We start from the raw sequence: 23,129 nt of genomic DNA, 5'->3' as shown, positions 1-23,129 counted from the left end.
ATCATTTCCTGACTTGTTCACTTAAGCCATTCTGACTGGTGTGAGGTGATATCTCATTATCTCCTTGATGTGAGGAAGTGGTGATGCAACATGGGGGCTTAAGTGGGTAGGAGAAGAATAAATGAAACAAGATGGGTTTGGGAGGGAGACAAACCATAAGTGACTCTTAATCTCACAAAAAAACTGAGGGTTGCTGGGGAGGGGGGTTGGAAGAGAGGGGTGGGGTTATGGACATTGCGGAGGGTATGTGCTTTGGTGAGTGCTGTGAAGTGTGTAAACCTGGCGATTCACAGACCTGTACCCCTGGGGATAAAAATATATTAAATGTTTATAAAAAATAAAAAAATAATAAAAAAAAAGAATGAGATCAGCCCAGAGAACATGGCAAACTTAAAAAAAAAAAACAGCAATAGAGAATACAAATATAAAGTGAAATTTTAAGAGATGGGAGAAGAGAAGCAAAAGTATAAATAGAAGTCCTCCCCCCAGCACCTGGATGAGTTCCTAGAACAGTGTATACTACTAATGAACACTTTGGAGGGAAGGAAGGAAGGAAGGAAAGACTGAATGAAATCTTAGGAGAAGAAAAATATTTAAAGTTTAAAGTTCATATATGAATTTTCATCCAGGTTAAATTAAACACATTATTTAAATTAGACTTTAAAGTTTTGGGCCACTTTTTGACTCTGTTTATATGTTTTAGAATATTTGTCAGTTCTTTTCTTTATACTAATTTTCTTTTATTTCTAATTTAAGCAATATCATATACTTAGCCTTACAGTAACCATGTCTTTAAAATACACACACTATACAACCCGTGTCTTTAAAAATTCCTACTTTTATAAGATTAAGGATAATTAATATATAGTGTTATATTAGTTGCAGGTGTACAGTTAATGATTTAACAATTCTGTTCATTTCTCATTGCTCATCACAATTATTGCATTCTTAATATATTTCACTTATCCCCCTGCCCACCTCTTCTCTGGCAACCGCCAGTTTGTTCTGCATATTTAAGAGTCTGGTTTTTTGTTTATCCTTTTTTGTTTGTTTAGTTTCTTAAATTCTACATATGAGGGAAATCATTTGGCATTTGTCTTTCTCTGACTTATTTCATTTAGTTCTATCCCCACTAGGTCCATCCATGTTGTTGCAGAGGTGACATTTTAATCTGTTTTATAGAAGATTGATATTAATCTGTTATATATATAGAAGTTGTATATATATAACACATCTTTTAAGTCATTGAGCATTGTGATTTAGCTTTGCTAAACTCTTGAAAGTGACCTGGTAAAAATGAGTAGGATCAGCCTTTTTACTGTTTACTATAGTCTTTACCTGAGGATTGGGTTACAGAGGCAAGGTGAAACTATATGAGGCTTAGCATTTTCTATTTGGGTTTAGAGCAGAAAAGTGGTAGTAGAATTCAAGCAGTGCCAGAGGAAGCTAGGATTTCAGCAAAATAATATACACCTCCTTAAAAGTCCAGACATCCTGGTGAGATATCAGAAGGATTAAGCCTTAGGAAATAAGGGTCATGCTTGAGAAGGGCCTCGTCTAGATACTCCCTGGCAAAGCTGAACACCAAGCCCTGATAAGATTCCTGGGCAGGCAGAATTTAGAAGTCGAATCCCACTAAGTTAGAAGATTCTAACTTGGGAAACACTCTAGGTTCTCCACTGATCTCACCCCAATAAAATATAAAAAGGTAGCATACAAAAGTATCAGGTGGTTGGCAGGTAACTGAATTACCCAGTAGAATAAACACAACAGTCTTCAGAGGAAGAGAACATAGTCCAGTTATCTGTAATATTTAATGTTATATAGTATGTAATGTTATATTTATCACTAACAGTGTAGTAATAACAATTACAATTTATTACTGTAATGCTCAATAAACAATAAAAATTATTGACATGTAAAGAAAATAGGAAAATGTTACTCTGAGTTAAGAATAACAGTGGTCTATTAAAAAGGAGCTCTGAGGTAGCCTAAATATTGAGTATAGCAATAATTAGCTTTTACTAATAATTTCAAAGTATTCAAGGAAAATATGTTCTAAGATTTAAAGATAAATGCTATATTTATGAGCAAATGAATAAGAAATTTCAGCAGAGGAGGAAAAACCCCTCTAATAAAGAACTAAATGCAAATTCTGCAACTAAAACTGTACAATAATTGAAACGAAAAAATTACCTGATTGGGCTTAACAGCATACTGGAAAAGTCAGAGGGGTCAGAGAAATCGAAGACAAATTGAAAGAGCTGATACAATCTGATAGAAAAAGAAATGAAGACTAAAGAAAAGAGATTAAGAACTTGGGGGGATGATATAAAATGGTTTAAAATGGATGTGATTGAAGTTCTAAAAAAAGAGGATGAGAATAGGACAAAAAAATAAATTCTTCAAAGCCACAGATCCAAGCATATCACAGTACAGAAAGCAAGAAAAATAAAGAGAAAACCACACCTAGGTACACGCTAATTGAACTGCAGAAAACCAGACAGAAAATTTTTAAAGCAGACAAAATAAAAAACGATACTCTGATGATATGCGTGGCAGTTACCTTGTCATTAGAAACAGTGTGGGCTGGAAGACAATGAAAAAACATCTCTAAATCTTCAAAATTCTTTAAAATACTGTCAGTTTATAATTTTATACCCAGTGAAAACATACTTTAAAAATTAACATCAACTATATTTTTCTGAACAATGAAAGCTAGAGAATTAGTAGTTAGCAAAACTGTACCACAAAATATGCCAAAGGATACTCTTCCTAATAAAGGGAAAGGTTATCAGTGGATACCAGAATCTATAAAAAGAAATAGAGTCTTTCCTCCTGTTTCTTCTAGGAATTTTATGGCTTCAGACCTTACATTTAAATCTTTAATCCATTCTGAGTTCATTATGTATGGTGATAGATAAGGGTTCAATTTTCATTCTTCGGGATGTGGATATCCAGTTTTCTCAACACCATTTATTGAAGAGACTATCTTCTTATAATGTATTCTTGACAAAGATCAGTTGACACATGTGAGTGAGTTCATTTCTGGGCTCTTAACACACACACTCAAACACCCGTACACATACTCATGCAAACATGCTCACACAGAGAAACTTTTGAAAGTGATGGGTGTTGATTACCTGGGTTATGGTTATGTTAACACAAGGTATAGTGTGTCCAAAATTACCAAACTGCATATATTAATCATGTGCAGTTTTTTTGTAGACCAATTATATCTCAGTAAAGCTGGGAAAAAATGAAATGAGGAGGATCAGATCCAGGAAATAAGTAAAGATAAAAAGATTATCTTTCTTTTTTTTCTTTTAATTTCCATAATAACCAGCCATACAAACAATGGTTAGAAAACTACAGCTTGGAGACCAGCCAACTGTTTTTTTTGTAAATAAAGATTAATTGGAATATAGCCTTCCACACTTGTTCATACTGACTATGGCTACTTTCATGCTACAGTAGGAGAGGTGAGTGCATGGTAGTAACAACAATCCTATAGCTCATAAGCCTAAATGTATTTACACTCTAGCCCTTTAAGGAAAAGTCTGTCAATCCTTGATTTGAAGCAAAAGTAATCACATTATTAAATTAAGGTTTATAATATATTTAGAACTAAAATACCACAACAATAGCATAAATGATGGGAATAATTTGAATTATATGGTTATAAATTTATAACATTTGTGAAGTAAGAAGTGAATAGGGAACTCAGAGAATTATGAAATGTGAAATGTGATATATAAGTGATGTAATTTTTTAATTACATCTGTAAACTGAATCTATAAACTGAATCAATAAGTTAAAGTTGCACAGTTTTAGTCATACAGAAACTTCTAAAATTTTTTTAAAAGGGATACATCAAAGGAATTAAAATGTACTTGATTTTACTCAAAATATTATAGGAAAAGAGCAATATGTGAACAATAGAAACATCGAAAGGACAAATAAAATGAAGAATAGGATTGTAGATTTTAACCCAATGATACCAATAATTACATTAAATGTAAATGAATTTAACACTCCAGTTAGTTATCAGAAATCACAGGACGGGATTTAAAAAAAAAAAAAGTTATTTATAAGATGTATCCTACTGTCCATAAGAAGCACAGGTTACATACAAAGACACAAAGAAGCGGAAAGGGAAAGAATGGTGGAACACAACAAGCAACATGCAAACAGCAGACAAGAAAGCTTGTATTGTATTATTATCAGACAAAGTAGACTTAAAGACATAGAAAAGTTGTGAGTTAAAGAAGGACATTTAAAAATCATAAAAGAGGAATTTACAGAAAGATGTAACAGTTTTTTTTTTAAATTTTTTATTTTTGATAAACATATATTTTTATCCCCAGGGGTACAGGTCTGGTTCTAAATATGTGTTTGTGTCTAATAATAGAGCTGCAAAATTAATAAATACAAAAGTGCCAGGAGAAATAGACTGTTCCATAATTACAGCTGAAGATTTTAACATCTATTTATGAATAAGTGATAGACTATGTACCCAGAAAAATCACTGATGTTTTAGAAGATCTGAGCTATATTATCAAGAAAATTAAACTAATTAACATTTATAGGTCATTATACCCTAAGTTATAAACCATACATTATTTCATGTGCACAGGGAATGAGTTCTAAGCTATATAATATGCTGACTAAACATTTTCCTTCCAAGATTGGGAGTCAGACAAAAATACTTACTCTTGGGGCAGCTGGGTGGCTCAGTTGGTAAAGCATCTGCCTTCAGCTCAGGTCTTGATTCCAGGGTCCTGGGATTGAGCTCCATGTTGGGCTCCCTGCTCAGCGCAAAGTCTGCTTCTCCCTCTCCCTCTGCCCCTATCCGACTCCTTGTGCTTACTCTCTCTCTCTTTCTCTCAAATAAATAAAATCTTTAAAAAAATGCTCTGCCTACTTGTGATTTCTCTCTCTGTGTCAAATAAATAAATACAATCTTAAAAAAAAAATACTCATCCTCCACAAATATTGCACTGCAGGTCTCTACCACTGCATTAACACAAGAAAAGTAAATAAAATGCATAAAAACCAGAAAAGAAGTAGTAAAAATAATTTTATTCTCAAATCACATGGCTATTTTTGTGGATAATCCTACTTAAATTAATAAAATAGTGATAGCATAGGTTGCAAAATCAGTCATATTTCTGTATAAAAATACAATGTAAAACAATCATTTTTGTATAATAGCTATAAGAATTTGAAATGAAAATGGGGAAAACACCATTTCTGATGACATCAAAATATGAATGTTTAATAAAATATGCACAAAATATACGTTGAAAAAAAGAAAAATTCCCAGTGAACTGAAACAAGACCTAAGGAAATGGAAAAATACACCACATTCATGGAATGGAAGAATCAATATTATTTTGATGCTTATTGATCCAATTTGATCCAAATTGATCTATATATTCAATGCAATCCCAACAAAATTCCCAGCATTTTCTTTTTTTGGTCTTTATTTATTTTTTTTTTTTGTAGAAATTGAAAATCTTACTCTAGTTTTTAGTTGGAAAACCAAGGTCCAACAATAGTTAGATCTCTTTTGGGGAAAAAGAATAAAGTTAGAGGTCTCACAGTACATGATTTCAAGGCTTACTGTAAAATCACAATTATCAAGATAGTGTGGGTTTTGTATAAACACAAGGAAGGATTAATCAGACAAGATAGAGAGTGAAGAAATAGGCTTCAGTGGTTGCATATATGATACACGTAAGGTCAACTGAGCTTTTCAAAATCACTGGCATAATCCATTGCAGAACTGATAGTTTTCTGGATAAATTGTGCTGGAACTGATATCCATATTGGAAAAAATAAGTCATAAACAATACCTTACATTGTCCACAAGATTACTTTAAGGTAGACTGTAGATGTGAACATAGGAAACTAAAACTGTAGAATTCTAGAAAAAAACATAGAAGAAAATCTATGCAAATTTGGGATTGGCAAAGATTTCTTAGAAAATAAACAAATAAAAGCACCAGTCATTAAAGAATAATACATCAGAGGTCATTAAAACTTTCTGCTCTTCAAAAGACATCATTAGGAAATAAAAAGGCAAGGCACAGGCTAGAAGAAATGATGTGACAAAAGATTTGTATTCAGAGTATATAAGTAATTCTTAAAACTCAATAATAAAACAAATAGTCCCATTAAAAATTAACAAAAAGGAAACTTGAATGGACACTGCACAAAGGAGCATATACTTGACCAATAACTGTACAAAAACTGGTTGCTATCATTAGTTACCAGGGAAATGAAATTTAAACCACAATGAGATAATACTACACACACATTATAATGGCTAAAGTTAGAAAGACTAACAATACCAAGTGTTGATGAGGTAGTAGAGTAACTGAAATTATCACACACTGCTTCTGGGAATGTCAAATGAGATGACTTTTTTGAAAATAGTTCATCTGCCTCTCAAATTTAAACATGCATTTACCAAATAATCTGGCAATTCAATTCCTAGATGACTACCCAACAGAAATGAAGGCATGCCTATATAAAAATTATGCACAAACTTAATTTTAAAAAAAGAAAATCTAAAGATTTTATTTATCTGTCATCTATCTACCTATCTATCTATCTGTCTATCTGTCTATCTAAGAAAGAGAGGAAGAGCATGACCAGGAAGTGGGGAGAGGGAGAAGCAGACTCCCCATTGAGCAGCGAGCCTGATTTGGGCCTTGATCCCAGGACCCTGGGACCATAACCTTAACCAGAGGCAGACAATTAACCAACTGAGCCACCTAGACACCCCTATGCACAAATTTTAATAGCAGCTATACTTGTAATTGCCTCTAACTAGAAACAATTCAAATATCCACCTACAAGTGAATGGATAGACAACTTGTGATCTACTCATGGAATGGAATTATACTCAGTAATAAAAATGGAAAAATAGTTAAAAATTACCGGTAAACACAATATAGGGATGGATGGATTTCAAAAACTCACTCAATATGTTTCTGTCAGAACCTGACACAAAAGGTGCATTATTTATGATTCCATTTATACAAATTTCCTAAATAGGCAAAATTACCTTTAATAAGAGAAACTAGGTTCTTGTTTGGCTGAGACAGAGTAGAAATGATTAATTACAAAGCGGCAGGAGGTAACTTACTGCAGTGATGGAAATTTCCTATATCTTGACTGGGATGGTGATTACCTAGTAATAACATATTTTTCCCAACTCATCAAAATCTCTACTTAAAATATGTGCATTTTATTTTATGTAACTTATACCTCAGTTAAGTGTTACCAAATAAATAAGTGGTATTTACCAACTAAGGTAGGGTTGAGAATAGGATGTACTTTATAACATTAAGGTGCTTGTTCTATTTAATGTTTTTATGGATACAATTTTCCTAATCCATATCATGTTAATATATTTAAGGTCATTTTAAAAAAACTGATTGTATTTCAAAAATCCTTTGTTCCTTTTCCCCCCACTAACCTTTAAATTACTCTTCTTTAGATGGAGACACTGAACTGGTTATCTTCACAGATTTCCCCTCCCCATGATAACCACTATCATCTTTTCTCAGTTATGTCCCTTACTTTAAGAGATAGAGGCTGTTACATTAAGAATACAGAACGACCTAATATGTTGGTAACAAAGGTCATACATAAAAGTTAGGTGAGAGTGGTATAAATCAGATTTTTAGATTTGTGGAGGGTTAAAGCAAAACTGTGACTGTTGGGTAGAATGAAGGGAAGACAGAGATAACCTAACAACGTTAGCCTGTCGGATTCCGAAACTACTTCTCACAGATTCCTGATATTATTTCAGTAAGGCATTAGATCAAGTTTTCAGAGGGTAAGAAACAGTCTGAAATCACAGATAGCTTCCCCTGAGAGATAAGAGTTCTCATAATTTCACTAACTAGAAAAGAATAAAACAAAGAAGCCCAAATGTAGAAATGACACATATGTATATGAATGTTATTTGTTTAGTATTTCTATCCCTAAGAAAATAATAGGCCCTTAAAAAAGGATCTCTTTAGTTCTTAGTACAGTTGGATTTTTCAGGAGCTATTGGGTGGTAATAAAACCAATCTTTGGAAGAACCAAAGGGCTTTTTAGTTCAATGGAATCAAAGCCAATTCCCAAATTTCCAAGTGTCTATTTAAGCACCTGGCCTCTGTTTATCACCCTGAAGGGATGATTAATGGATGAGAACAGTGCAAAACTTGTTCCAAAGTCATGCCAAAAACCAGACTGAAAGTGGTCAGGAGAGATTCCACAGATGATGGCTCACCACCTGATCCATCGTCTTTTTTCAAGAGAGATTTTTTGACAGAGCCTTAAATTGAAAAAGTCAGTAAAGGTTTTCTTTTTATAAATTCTTTTCAGGTTTTAGACCTGAGGATAAAACCAAAGTCTTACAGTTTTACATTACTTAAGTAAGAATAACTCAAGAAAGCCCCTTCTTTCCTCATTCTTATGAACTTTGTCTATTTTAAAAGAACTCCAATATGGCAGTTGCTAGAAGCTTCAGAATCTGACCGTAGGGAGATACCCGCTTTGCAGTCAGATCCAGACCAGTGCCTCTTAGCAATATGGTAAGAACAGTTATTTGTGTTAGAATCTGTGTGTGTGTGCTAGGAGTCATATTCACAGATCTTTTAGCTATTCTTAGAGAGGCATGGTAATTCAGTTTCAATAACCAGTTTCCTTTATTCACATATAAATCCACTTTATTAATTCAAGTTATATGTTTTGGAGAAAATAAATGTTCCTAGAAGATAAACAGCGTACCTTCTGGGCTCCTCTCCAACTCTCTTGAACACCTTTTGCTCCCTGCCTAAATGATATTCAGCACATTCATATTCAGCAATGGACCACCCACATGTGCAGCAACAGCACTTGCCAAGAAGTTAATGTGGTCTATAAGTACGCCATTGAACATTCAGCTGTCTCAGCCTGAGAGCCACTGGGTCAATTCATCCATCTGTGCCCCTTCTGTGCACACGCCCCAACCAATGGTCCTTTAAAAGAACTCAAGGCTTTGAGATATTTGGCACCATTAAGTTTTTAAGGAATGTATAGTTTTAGGAAGGAATGGACACATTTATTTGCAGCTTATTATATATTCATTATTCCTGAGCTAAATATTTAATAAAATACAGGTAGCTCTCAATTCTAGAGATTGCATCAGTCCTTATCTTTATGAAGCCCTGAGTTGATACTCAGATAACAATATATCATGGCAAATATGGTTGAGTATCAGGGGTAAATTGTAGCTTCACTTTCTGTACTCACAGTGGATGGAGTAGGAAAGCAGGGATACTTTTGAGATTAGTGGAAGTGACATCTTACCAGAAAATCCACCAGCTTGTACAGTATTTGTGTGTGAACTAGGGAAAAAGTCCCCTTTATCGAACAGACTGACTTCTATGTCACTGCAGAAGCAGTTGCAAAAGGAATAGAGCCTGAATTTTAGCCCCTTCACCCTGTCAGCCTGACACACTTGGTTGTGAGCGACCATTTCCAAGGCCATAGGATGCTGGAACAAGAAAGCGACTTTGGATCGCATGAATTCAGAACGTAGCTCTGTTGCTGAATAGTTGCTTCCTATAGGACAAGCTGTTTAAGAACTCTAATCTTCACTTTAAGCTTTTGTAAAAATGATAAGAATATTCTCATCCTGCAGGGAATTGTGCATTTTTAAAAACATATTGTGTGCAAGTTGATTAGCATAGTGAGTGACAAACAGTGAAACCTAGCAAGAGAAATGCCTCATAAACTCTAATTTTTATCTAGGAGAGATCAAGCATCAATTCTTCCTTAACCCAAGAAAGAACAGTTTTATTCTCTAGATTAAGCTTTTTTCTAACACTTTAGAAGCTATGATTGGAATATTTTCTGTAACTAGGTAGTAGAACACTAGAAGCACGTGTACGAAGTTACAAATAGGAAGAGAGGTCATTTATCCAGAAGTATTTGTGTTATATAAAGAGAATAAAAAAAATATACCTCAGGGCCTGAAATTACAAGACTGAACAAAAATAAATTGATGCCTAGTATCACACCATTCGTGGGATTTTTTTCCCTTTTAGTCATACTTCATTGCAAATTTTGTACATTGGTATTTGCTTCACATGCTTTCAGTTACATAATTCTGATTCTTGTAAAATTTCCCCACAGTGTACACAATCTTCAGGGAACTGTTTCTTTGATGGAAGCTGGAATAAGAAAGGAATGGCACAAAGCCTGAAGTGATTGGGTTTTGTATTACATGTAAAAAGTCTTTTAGGGATTTCCAGAAAACGCAAGGGAAAAGTTGGGAACATTATAAAAATATGGGTTTAGTATATAAACAGAAATTTTTGGCTTTTCCATATATTGGCTTATAAATGCTCTTCTTGCATTTTGAAGATAAATGCCCTTCTTGTATTGAAGAGGAATGTAGATAGTATTTCTGTCTCTTTTCTGGACTACATAAGAATAAGCAATTGACTTTCTAAACAAATTGTTGCTAGATACTTCACTAATTTGACTCTCCCACAGGACTTCTTAGGTGTAGGATGACAGGATGAGCCAAGGAAATAAAACTGGTCAGAGAACAAGGGTATACTCAGTACAAAATAGGAAGTTTGTGTTTATCTCGGGTATTGGACACCATGCACATTTAATCATGCACATTTTCTATTTCTAAATCTGCTTTCATGTTGTTAAATTTAATGATGCCTAAGTAATTTCTTCTGCATTCTCAATTATATTCCTGCTCCCTATGCCACCATACATAGTAACTCTTCTAGAGTTAGTTCATTCATAGGCATCATTATAATATATGAAAGAAGTGTTATACCTCTTGAAGGGATAGCCTAAAGGCCTTTACTACCCAAAAAAAAAAAAAAAAAAAAAAAAAGGCAGCACAAAATCAACCCCTGCATCCATTATTGTGGCCCAGCCAAGTGTAGCACTCCAGATACCTCCTTGACCTTGTGTTTCTCTCACCCACTGACAATTGACATGTACTATGTATCAATGAAATTTTTTTAATGTAAAAAAAAAAGCAAAAATAGTTTTATATTCTCTCTGTCTTAGGAATATTTTGTGCAATGTTTCTAAAAAGAGATATTTCTAACAATTTCATTTTATCCTACTGTTCTTAAAATAATATACATTGAGGAAAGTAGCAATCAGATTCTCTGTTTGAAGGCCAGCTTTCTTTGTGTATTTAGGTGAATGATGTAACCTCTTTTCCTTCTCACCAAATGTTTGGATCTTTTTGAGGGATGATCTGCAAACCAGGCAAGGAAAGTAGTCTGCATTAGTTAAGTAATTATGATGTTCATATTAACTTTCAAGATTTGCAGCTCAAGCCAAGTAATATCCCTTTGCATATTTGCCCTTCTCAGACTCAGTGAAGACTAAAATAAGTTAATATTTGTGAAAGTACTTTGCAAACTGTAAATTCCTGTATAAATTTGAGAAAAATTTTTGTCCCTTAAGATTTTTCTTGCTCTAAGAGTCCTTGGTTGTAGTGGTAAATTATAGTAGAATAACTTTTAAGCCCCAGATGTATAATTTTCATAGGTGTCTCAAATACTGGAGAGGGTGATGGGTATGCTGTATGGTATACAGAAGTAGTAAGTGAAGTACAGAGCCTTTTCTCTTCTCTCTTCATACATGTCTTTCCTCTACCAATAATCAGCCATCTTTATTTTGGGAGGACCTCTCCATGTTATTTTTCTTTAGAACATGTATTTTGTTTTTGTTTTTGTTTGTTTTGTTTTGTTTAGCTTGATTTTTATTTACTTATATGAGAGAGAGAAAGAGAGAGAGAGCGAGAGAGCATGAGCCCGGGGAGCTGCAGAGACAGAGGGAGAAGCAGGCTTCCTGCTGAGCAAGGTGCCCAATGCAAGACTTGATCCTAGGACTTTGTTATCATGACCTGAGCCAAAAGCAGATGCTTAACCAACTGAGCCACCCAGATGACCCAAACATGTGGTTTTTATACATACAACATTTACTTAGATATTTCCTTGTAAAATAGCAGTGGATATATATATTTCATTTCCAAACTTTCTTTGCCCCCTTAGCAATTTCCTATTTATGTGCCAAATGCGAAAGCTAATTGTTTCATCAAATCCAAGTCATCTTTTAAAATGTTTGAACCAGACCCTAATCGAAACCTATTCAGAATCATATTATTCATATTTTGCATAATTTCTAGCAAAGTACATTCAGAGTTTTAGAGTTAAAGCAGTTATTCATTTAAGTTGAAATGTTATCTGGCAAATACATATATTTATTTTATATTGCCCTAGACAGTATATATTTGGTGTGTAAGCCAATAACTACTTTGGATAAATATTTTGTTTTTTAGGTCAGAGGTGATTCAATTGTGTTGAAATATAGATTCATTAAAGTTTAAAGAAAGTAAATGGGCATTCATTTATTTTTTTTTAAGATTTTATTTATTTATTTGACATAGATCACAAGTAGGCAGAGAGGCAGTCAGAGAGAGAGGAGGAAGCAAGCTCCCTGCCAAGGAGAGAGCCCGATGTGGGGCTCGATCCCAGGACCCCGGGATCATGACCTGAGCGGAAGGCAGAGGCTTTAACCCACAGAGCCACTCAGGTGCCCCAATGGGCATTCATTTAAATTTGTCTAATCGAGTTTTAAAATTGCTTCAGTTTCCTATGGTTCTAACATTACTACTTACTTTCTTTTTTTCTTTTCTTTCTTTTTTTTCTTTTTTGTGGGAGGGAATATAGTAAAAAAATTAATATTTATTTAAATCTATTTCCCCAGTGCTATAACTATTTTATACAGACTATATAAAATCTGTAAATAGAATAAATTGCATATGCAGATCCACTTGAATCTCCAGAGATAGCTTTCTAACCCAGCTAACTTCATAAAATAATTACTGGTTTTGAGAACCAAAAAACCTAATTGGAAGTGTCCGTGGCAGTAACTAAATGGATCTATTATTAGTAATATTTGCTGATTATACCATGTTTGTTAATTTTTTTATCATTTTAATAAAGAATTTTGACTTTGTATGGCAGATCCCTGCCCAAATGAAATTATGAACTCCTCTGAGAAGAGACTTAAATTGGGGGAAGATTTGGGGTGCCTGGGTCGCTCAGTGGGTTAAAGCCTCTACCTTCGGCTCAGGTCATGATCTCGGGGTCCTGGGATCAAGCTCCACATCTGGCTCTCTGCTAGCAGGGAGCTTGCTTCCCCCTCTCTCTCTGCCTGCCTCTCTGCCTACTTGTGATCTGTCTCTGCCAAAGAAATAAATAAAATCTTTAAAAAAGGGACGCCTGGGTGGCTCAGTTGGTTAAGCAGCTGCCTTCGGCTCAGGTCATGATCCCAGCGTCCTGGGATCGAGTCCCACATCGGGCTCCTTGCTCGGCAGGGAGCCTGCTTTTCCCTCTGTCTCTGCCTGCCATTCTGTCTGCCTGTGCTTGCTCTCGCTCCCTCTCTCTCTCTGACAAATAAATAAAAAAATCTTAAAAAAAAAAAAAACAAAAAAAATTGGGAGAAGATTTTTACAATGGAAAGCATATCACATTAAATACTGATGTGGATATGTGTGGCTTGAGCATTTAGTGGCTCTTTAAAACAGACCCTTTTTTGCAAGAATTAATTACCCAACCATACTACTTTTGAAAACCCTACCTGGTTGCCTGTTTCAGTATGAGTGATTTCTTTCCTAATAACCAATCACAGGATTCTTAGTAAATTGTCATCTTTGCCTCCAATCATCATTTTCATTTAGCAAACATCCCTGGAAGCCATTTTCTTGGGCTGTCATTTTAATGGCCTCTGCCTTCCTAGAGATTAAGAAGAAGGCTAAATTATTAATACTTGAAGATGATTTTAGAAGAATTTATAAAATTGGGTCTTTTATTCATTCCACCTTATAGATATTGAAGTAAAAATACTTAAGACAATTTGAACTCATTATAGTTAAGTAATTTTCTAGTATATGTGCTGCCAAAGCGAGCACTATAGTTAAGTAATTTTCTAAGTTGGTATTTCTATAAACACACTTCCTCTAGATATTTAATCATTCAAAATCTATCTGTAAAGGAAAATTGAATTATATGGTAAAATATTATATTCAAATGAACTTACATTATTGAAGCAAACTATTAAAAAACTACGTTAAGGGATGCCTTGGTGGCTCAATCAGTTAAGTGTCTGCCTTAGGCTCAGGTCATGGTCCCAGGCCCAGGATCAAGTCCCACATGAGGCTCAGTGGGGAGCCTGCTTCTCCCTCTGCCTGTCCCTCCCCCTGCTTCCTGCTTGTGTGCTCTTTCTTTCTCTCTGACAAATAAATAAATTAAATCTTAAAATTTAAAAAAAAAAACACTAAGTTAAAAGTTTGCACATAAGTCTAAGCATTTTCCTTCACTGGCTTTTTTAATTATGAAAAGAACATTGGAATCTACATAATTTAAGTTACTTAATAACTATTGTACTTTATGCTAATATATTTTAATAAAGGATATGAATTGTATGAAGTTATTTCATGAGCATAATCTGAGAATCCTACTATATGGTGGGGGGGGTGGGCAAAATAAGTGATGGGGAGCGTCAGATACAGGTTTCCAGTTATGGAATAATCAAGGCACAGGGACACAAGGTACAGCATAGGGAATACAGTCAACAGTGTTGTAATAGGGTTGCATGGTGACAGAAGGGTTCCTGCAGTTGTGGTGAGAATAGCATAATGTATATACTTGTGCAATTGCTACATTGTACTCCTAAAACTAGTATAACATTGTATGCCAACTACTCATTACTTCAAATCTAAAAAATATTGAAGAAGAATCAATGAAACAAGATGGGATTGGGAGGGAGACAAACCATAAGTGACTCTTAATCTCACAAAACAAACTGAGGGTTGCTGGGGGGAGGGGGGTTGGGAGAAGGGGGTGGGATTATGGCCATTGGGGAGGGTATGTGCTTTGGTGAGTGCTGTGATGTGTGTAAACCTGGTGATTCAAAGACCTGTACCCCTGGGGATAAAAATATATGTTTATAAAAAATTAAAAAATTAAAAAAAATTACAGAAAAAATAATGTCATAACAATGACTGATCATTTGAAATGTATTGACTGTCTCTAAACAGGAAGACAAAGTATGGATAAACATTTCTCTGTCTCAAGTACAAAGGCTTTTCAGTTAAATGATTTGCTTGGGTTATAAATTGTTACATGTCTCACAATTTTTTTTTTTACACACTTTAAACAAATCATTAAGTGAGAGATGTTGTCACTGACTTCACAGCTGTATAATTTAGTTGTTTCGTTTTTGTCCCCCCAACCCCCTGCACACATATTGACAAGTTATCACTGTTGAAAAATCTCTTGACATTCAGTTATTGCTACTGTAACATTCACTTTAATTCTAAGATAAATTGTTCTTTATCAGATACAATAGTTTCTTTTGTCAATATTACTTAGATATTTTCCTCTTTTTTTCATTCCCTCTTCGTATTAATTTACCATCTTTCTAGTCAAATAAGAATAGGCAGAATCCATCAATTCACCAGTGATTCCTTTATTACTTTCTTTTAACGAGATAAGGCCTAATATTAACTATTAAATAAAGGAAACACAAGTGAGTGTACTGATTCTTTTTAAAAATTTTCCTCTGACTTCACAGAATTAAATCTATTTGGTCCTCTGAATGCTTCTTATGCCTCCACTTCAAGGATACTAATCTTTACATAGTTCAAAATCAAAACATTAAGCTTTCAGAAGAATGGGATACCAAGAGGTAATGCAATTCTTCACTCATCCAAGATGAGATGCATACAGTCATTCTCCATCTCAGTTAGAAACTCTAGTGTCCATTCAAGTGTCTGAAGATTGAAAACTTAGTTTACCACAGTATCCAGTCAGGACAAGTGCGAATTGGGTGCTTATCTGCAATGATTTTTTAATTAATCAGCCTTTCTTTGTTTCTCAAATCATGTTTTGTTTTGTTTTTAAGATTTTATTTATTAATTTGACAGAGATTACAAGTAGGCAGAGAAGCAGGCAGAGAGAGAGGAGAAATCAGGCTCCCTGCTGAGCAGAGAGCCCAGTGCGGGGGCGGGGGGGGGTGCTAGAGCCCAGGACCCTGAGATCATGACCTGAGCCGAAGGCAGAGTCTTTAACCCACTGAGCCACCCAGGCGCCCCTGGCTGTTTTGTTTTAAGAGTATCTTATTACAGGTTTCTTGCCCAGGGCTTCTCACTCATCCAGTCCACTCTCTTCTTTTCCACCTGTTATAGTTAAAAACTGTAAAATAGATTTGTATCATATTCCTGATTAAAAACTTAGAAAAACCCCCATTTCCATAGAAGTAATTCTTTCTTTTCTTTTTAAAGATTTATTTACTTATTTGGGGGCGGGGCAGAGGGACAGAGAAAGAGCAAATCTCCAGCAGACTCCCTCTTGAGTGCAGAGCCCTACATGGGGCTTGATCCCAAAACCCTGAGATCACGACCTGAGCTAAAATTAAAAGGGACACTTGGGGCACTTGGGTGGCTCAGTGGGTTAAAGCCTCTGCCTTAGCTCAGGTCATGATCCCGGGGTCCTGGGATTGAGCCCCGAATTAGGCTTTCTGCTCAGCAGGGAGCCTGCTTCCCCCTCTCTCTCTGCCTGCATCTCTGCTTACTTATGCTCTCTGTCTGTCAAATAAATAAAATCTTTTTGAAAAATTTAGATAAAACTAAGGGGGACACTTAACTGACTGAGCCACCCATTCACCCAAATTTTGTTTTCTTTTTAACATGACTCAAGATTCATTAATTTGAAGAGAAAATATTTATGGTTCCAATGATTGCAAATTATTTCTTCTGTCCTGTGGAGGAGTGACAGTTGCATAGATTTTTGCTATAAATTATGTCTAATAGATCACAATGAGTAATCTACTGCCTTAGCTAGGTTATGATTCTGACTAAACACAATGTGACTTGACTTTGTTTGTTAGTTTCTGCTAAAAATGCGTACAGGCACAGAGCTATGATTCTTGTGATTTTAGAAGCCTTAAAAAGAAAAAACAACAGTGCATCATCAGTGTTTTAAGGTTCCTCAGTTCTCTGTGGCTACTCTTACTGTGATAATAAATACACATTTGAAAAATTTTAAATTGTTTTATTATTTTTGATACTTTGCAAGTGTGTTTTAATAATATTCCTTGATTATTAACATTTTGATTATTAATTTAGTTTTCATTCAGTTTGTTGATAACCCTGAGTTCATTCTGGGAAGTAAATATCAGTAGGTTTTCTCCTATTTAAGTGAGTACGAGTTAAAGTAATTGGGGAATAATTGAATTATATGGTAAGTAGCAAACATTTTATTATACCAAAGCACATCATAAGTTAGAACTCACATATTCCTGTCCTATTCAAGCACATGAGTGTGTTAGCAGTTATGTAACAGCTGATGAGACCTGTTCTTCAAAAGTGCAGGGTTTGGTAGGAAGGATAGGCACCACATGCTACAGTTGTATCAGTCCTGTGGAAATTCTAAAATATTATCTATAATATATTCATTTTTCTCCACGAAAGGCCATGCTTTGTTTCTTCTCTTCTTTATCCCTCCATAAGCTATTCTTGTCTATGAACAATTTCTTCTTTAAGATCTACAAAGATGTCAGTATGTCCCCTATGAAGCCTACCTTTGATCCCAATAGAGAGTATTAATTAATCTTCCAAAGAAGGTCCCATAGTATTTATCATTCTCTGTTGTAATTCTTCAGTGGTCTTGGGCATACTTATTTATAAATTCTATTTTATGTTTCTGTTGTCTATAGACTAATCCAGCTGTTCATCGGCTTTCTTAATCACTCATAGTTGAACATTTTCTTGTGTATTAGTAATGTTGTATTCTGAATTCAGATTCATTGAGGCTTAATTAAGAGAAATTCTCTGTGGTCTAAATTGAGAGCCTGTCTTTCAAAAGCAACTTGATATTGGATTTACTCAAGTGCTCCAGTGGTGTCACTGGACAAGGATGATTTTTTTGTTAATGTAAATTTTTTTGTCATCTTCTTTCCTGGTGAGGGGAAAATTTTTTTCTAGTAGACTCTGTCTGAGACAGCTATTTTTACTGATGTTGATTATATGTGGTGGCCTCTTTTCTACCTTCTCATCTTGCACTGGCCCATTAACCTCATCTTCTATGGGCCTTAAATTGTACTCCTAAGAGTATAATGACCAACAACACTCCTTTCTTCTCTATACTCTTATTCAGTGCTGTGTTTTCAGTTCTGTGCTTTTTGACCCTCAATGAATAATTCTTTCATGCTTGCAAGCTTAGAGAAGCATCTAAGAAAAATTTCGGTTCTACATTAACATTTTAGACCAGGAAAGTGACATGTCATAGCTTCTTACTGTATCTTGAACTTTTAGCTGACGCATAAAATTGTATTTAAATCTCAACTTACTTTTCAAAAGATATTTGCAAAATAGAGTAAATGTATTTTTATATAAATTCTATTTAAAATTTTGAACAATTAAATAATTTACCTACATATATTTTAAGAACCAAGATTCATATATATATAATGTATCTAAAAATTATCTGCTAGTTTAGATAATATATGTAGTTCTGGGTCATTTAGTCTAAAAAGATTTAAACTGGGACAACGTTGCATAAAAATTAAACTAGAATATAAAAGAGAAAAAAATTTCTTGGCATGCCTGCTGGAAGGAGGAAAAATGCCCAGAAGATAAAAAGGAAAAAAAAAATTATGAATTCTTTCTGTGTTCAGCCAGCAGATGTCATGTTTGGTTGTCAAAGCCTATGATTATTATAAGGGTGTTTCCTTAGTATTATGGTATGCTTCTTACAAAATGGTTGTATAAATATTAAATGACTGGTTCTGAAATCAGAAAAATTTGTGTATTTGTGGGGTATTTTTTGTTTTATTTTGTTTTGTTTTTTACTTTTAAAAATTATTTCTTAAATAAAATTAGAAAGCTCTTTTCTTTGCTGGTTAATCCAAAACAGATTTAGTACAGATTTGCTGAGACATAAGCAATAATATCTATATTTAACTGTAACTAGTCAAGATTTTGTCTTTTTTTTTTTAAGGTTTTATTTATTTATTTATTTGAGAGATTAGAGAGAGTACATGAAAGCAAGCAGGGGGAGGGACATAGGGAGAGGGAAAGCAGACTCCATGCTGAGCTGAGCTTGATCTCATGATCTGAGACGATGAACTGAGCCCAAATCAAAATTCAGACACTTAACTGACTGAGCCACTTAGGCACCTCAAAATTATTTATCAGTCATTATTTTTTACTACTCAATATTCCTTCCATATCATCTAAAAACTTTTTCACCACTAACTCTGAGGTGTTGCAATTCAACTACAATTTAAAAATTAACAAAGTAATAAAATAAAATCTTCAACTAAAATAAAACTTTCTCTACGAGTTAAAGTCTAAATTTGTAATGGGGCCTGTTTTATCTGATTATTTATTAACATCAAATGTTGTACATCATCACCTTTCCTATTCTGTTCCTAAATTCATCTATCATATGAGATATTGGAACAAATCTTCTCTAAATTATTTCCTATAATGATGTTCCATGAACTGGTATTACATATTATGCTATAGTAATACAGATATATCAAATCAGATAAAATATTTAGAAAATATACTGGAGGGAAGCCTGGGTGCTCAATCATTAAGTGTCTGCCTTCAGCTCAGGTCATGATCCCTGGGTAGTGGGATCGAGTCCCACATTGGGCTCTCTGCTCCACAGGGAACCTGCTTCATCTTCTCCCTTTGCCTGCCACTCACCCTGCTTGTGTTCTCTCACTCTTTCTCTCTGACAAATTAAATGAAAAAAATCTTTAAAAATAAATAAATAAAATATAAATATACTGGAAATCCTTCATAATAATCTGCAATTAAATGTAAAGATGATGGAATTTTACATTGAAATTTGATCTATTTGGAATACTTAAGCATTAGATGAACTTGAAAAGAATCTTGATAAACAAATTCATATTAATCACGGAGTCCTGAGGATTTTTTTGACTTTCAAGGTTAAACTGCTTCAATAACCTTAAAAGTATTTATTTAGGTAAACAATAACATCCTGAATTATGGCAATTTGCATTTATGACAGGCAGCCAGTTACTCTCCAGGCAGTTAACAAAGAAAATAGGATTAGATTACAGGTATTAGAAACATGAAATGGAATTTATAAATTAGTATGCTTAGTACAATTAAAGTAGTACAATAAAGAGTAGGCACCCTATAGACTTGAGACTCAGAGGTGCTTTAAAGGCCACTTTGTGGAAAGTCACCCACCTAAGCCCTGCTAAATGACTGGTAGGTATTGACCGAAAAAACCCCTGATGAAAGAAAATCAGTCTTCTGAGGTAGGTCATTCATTACACAGTCAGAAAGGATTGGTAGAACATTTCAACATCAGATTTTTTTTAAATTAACATACAATGTATTATTCATTTCAGAGGTACAGAGGTACAGGTCTGTGATTCATCAGTCTTACACCGTTCATAGTGCTCACCATAGCACATGCCCTCCCCAATGTCCATCCCCCAGCCATTCCATCTCTCCCAACCCCCTCCCCTCCAGCAAACCCTCAGTTTGTTTCCTAAGATTGAGTTTCTTAAATATGTTTCCTTTTAATATCCACCCACTGGTAGTCACCTTATTTCACAGATTGGTTAAAATTTGACTGATTCTCTTTCTCTGATAAAATTTCAGGTTATAGAAAACTGCATCTGCCTATTTTTGAGAGACTTTTTTGTTCTTTTCAATGCCAAACAAACTGCAAGTTATGACTCTACTCTCTCTACTCATTCCATTGGAATGCATCATTCATTTTATGAACAAAGTGATGCTTAGAACTAAATTGAGAGAGCATGAGCATCTATGCAGGCATATCAGTGGGGAGAGGGGCAGAAGCAGAAGGAGAGAGAATCCCAAGCAGAATCCTGGCTGACGATGGATTCCAGAGAGGACTCAATCTCAGGACCCTGACATCATGACCTGAGCTGAAATCAAGAGTCAGAGACTTAACGAGCTGAGTCACCTAGGCGTCCCTGGATGCTTACTTATAATCAAAACCCCTACTTCTTTATCTAGGCTACCATTAAATGCACATCCTCAATAACATTTGGTCTCAAGTACAAGTTATCAATGATGTTTTGGGTATTGATTTCCTTATTCAGAATATTATTTTCCTCTCATCTAGATTTTGCTCTGAAGAGTTGTGGGCATGAATTTGTACTATCCCTTAGTAATAAGGAAAAGTACCATAAAAAGATTAAAATATATGTTTATAAAAAATAAAAAATTATATTAAAGAAAAAAACAAAAACAAACCAAAAAAAAACACAAAAAAACAATAAAGTGCTTGTGATGGCTCTTTTCTAGAGATCTCCTTCTATGCAGGAGATCTCCTTTCAATCCATTTTCAATTCAATAGAATATCCATAGAACATTTTTTCCAGTGCATATAATGTTGATGTGGGAGAATTTTTCAAAAGTTACTAAAATTCAGATATTTAATTCCATGTGTTTAAATTCACTTATAAACTTAACAAAATTCACATTCGGTTCATCTGATACTGTTTTTTTTCCCAGTGAACATCTCTGGGATAATAGAGACTATCACTTCTATTCTTAGTGGGCAAAATCCATCCTTTAATTATCTATTAGTAATTTTTATGAGCCAGCTCTTCTGCAAGCACTAGATGATAAATGACTAAGTAAGAAATATGAAAAACCGGGTAAGAGAATTTCCTGCAAAGAGAAACCCATAAGGAAAAACCCCTTCAGGACATTAATATTTAAACTAATTTTATGAAAGAAAAACAGAAAAGATGTTGAAGGAGAGGAGTGATAAAGGTACACCTTATTAACTCATCGTTCAGTAAGAACTACAAAGCTTTTGAAAAATCTAAGAAATGTTAGCAATCTCTATGAGGACAGAGGCTGTACTTCATTGTATCCCCACTGGCAATATACTATATGGCATTTAATAGGTTCTCCTTAGATATTGTTAATTTAACTTAATAAATAAATACTTATAGGTAAAAAATGGAAGGTATGAAAATAACTATATTATAGAATATCAAGAAGTTAGATCTATAATTCAAATGGTCTGTGCACTTTCCAATTTGATAACTGAAAAAAAAAACCAGAGGATTTGTATATGTCATATACATGATAGACATTTCATATATCCTTAAAATCTGAATAAAGTCTTCTTTGTTATTGGTCCAAATACTCATGTCATTATTAAGTCATTGGGTATTTTCAAATGTATTGACCAAACACAATATAAACACAAATTATCATTTTCACTGACTTTTTTTTTTTGACAGAATTGATCATTCACTTGCTGATATACTACTTTTGACTTCTAGGATGCCACAAGTTTTATTTTCCTCCCATTCGCTGATTTGTTCCATCTCAGGCTTTGTTGAGGTTGTTATCTGCTCTCACCTCTCTTAACCTTGGATTGCCCCAGTGGTCAAGCTTTAGGCTTTTTTTTTTTTTTTAAGATTTTATTTATTTATTTGAGAGAGAAAGAGAGAGTGTACAAGGGGGAGAAAGGGCAGAGAGAAAGGGAGAAGGAGTTTCCCTACTGAGCAGGGAGCACAACTCAGGGCATGATCCCAGAACTCTGAGATCATGACCTGAACCAAGGGCAGATGCTCAGCCAACTGAGCTACCCAGGTGCCCCAGGCCTTAGTCTTCTTTTCTATATACTCACAGTCCCTTGGTGATCTCTTCAGTCTCATGGCTTTAAACTTAAAATCTATTTATATGCTTATGGTTAATAAGATTATAGATCTAATTCTGGCCTCTCTGGAATTCTAGACTAGTATATACCATTTGATGTCTCCATTTAGATCATTCAGATCAGGAGGGAAACAAACCACAAGAGACTCTTAATCTCACAAAACAAACTGAGGGTTGCCGGGGGAGGGGTGTCCATTTGGTGGGCATATGGACACTGGGGAGGAATGTATGTGCTATTGTGAGTGCTGTGAAGTGTGTAAACCTGGTGATTCACAGACCTGTACCCCTGGGACTAATAATACATTGTATGTTTATAAAAAAATTAAAAAATTAAAAA

The 23,129-nt window shown here is 34.5% G+C and overlaps 1 protein-coding gene across 1 annotated transcript in view; it reads left to right on the top strand.

Moving 5' to 3' along the window:
- MDGA2 (MAM domain containing glycosylphosphatidylinositol anchor 2) overlaps positions 1–23,129 on the top strand; it is an 871,541-nt gene that overhangs the window by 744,414 nt on the left and 103,998 nt on the right. The gene's annotated exons all lie outside the window — the stretch shown is intronic.

This window comes from Mustela putorius, unplaced genomic scaffold, assembly GCF_011764305.1.
Source record: "Mustela putorius furo isolate JIRA1106 unplaced genomic scaffold, ASM1176430v1.1 tig00000129_pilon_pilon_pilon, whole genome shotgun sequence".
NCBI classification, from domain to species: Eukaryota; Metazoa; Chordata; class Mammalia; order Carnivora; family Mustelidae; genus Mustela; species Mustela putorius.
Note: the sequence above shows the minus strand (reverse complement) of the source record. Positions and strands in the feature narration are given on the sequence as shown.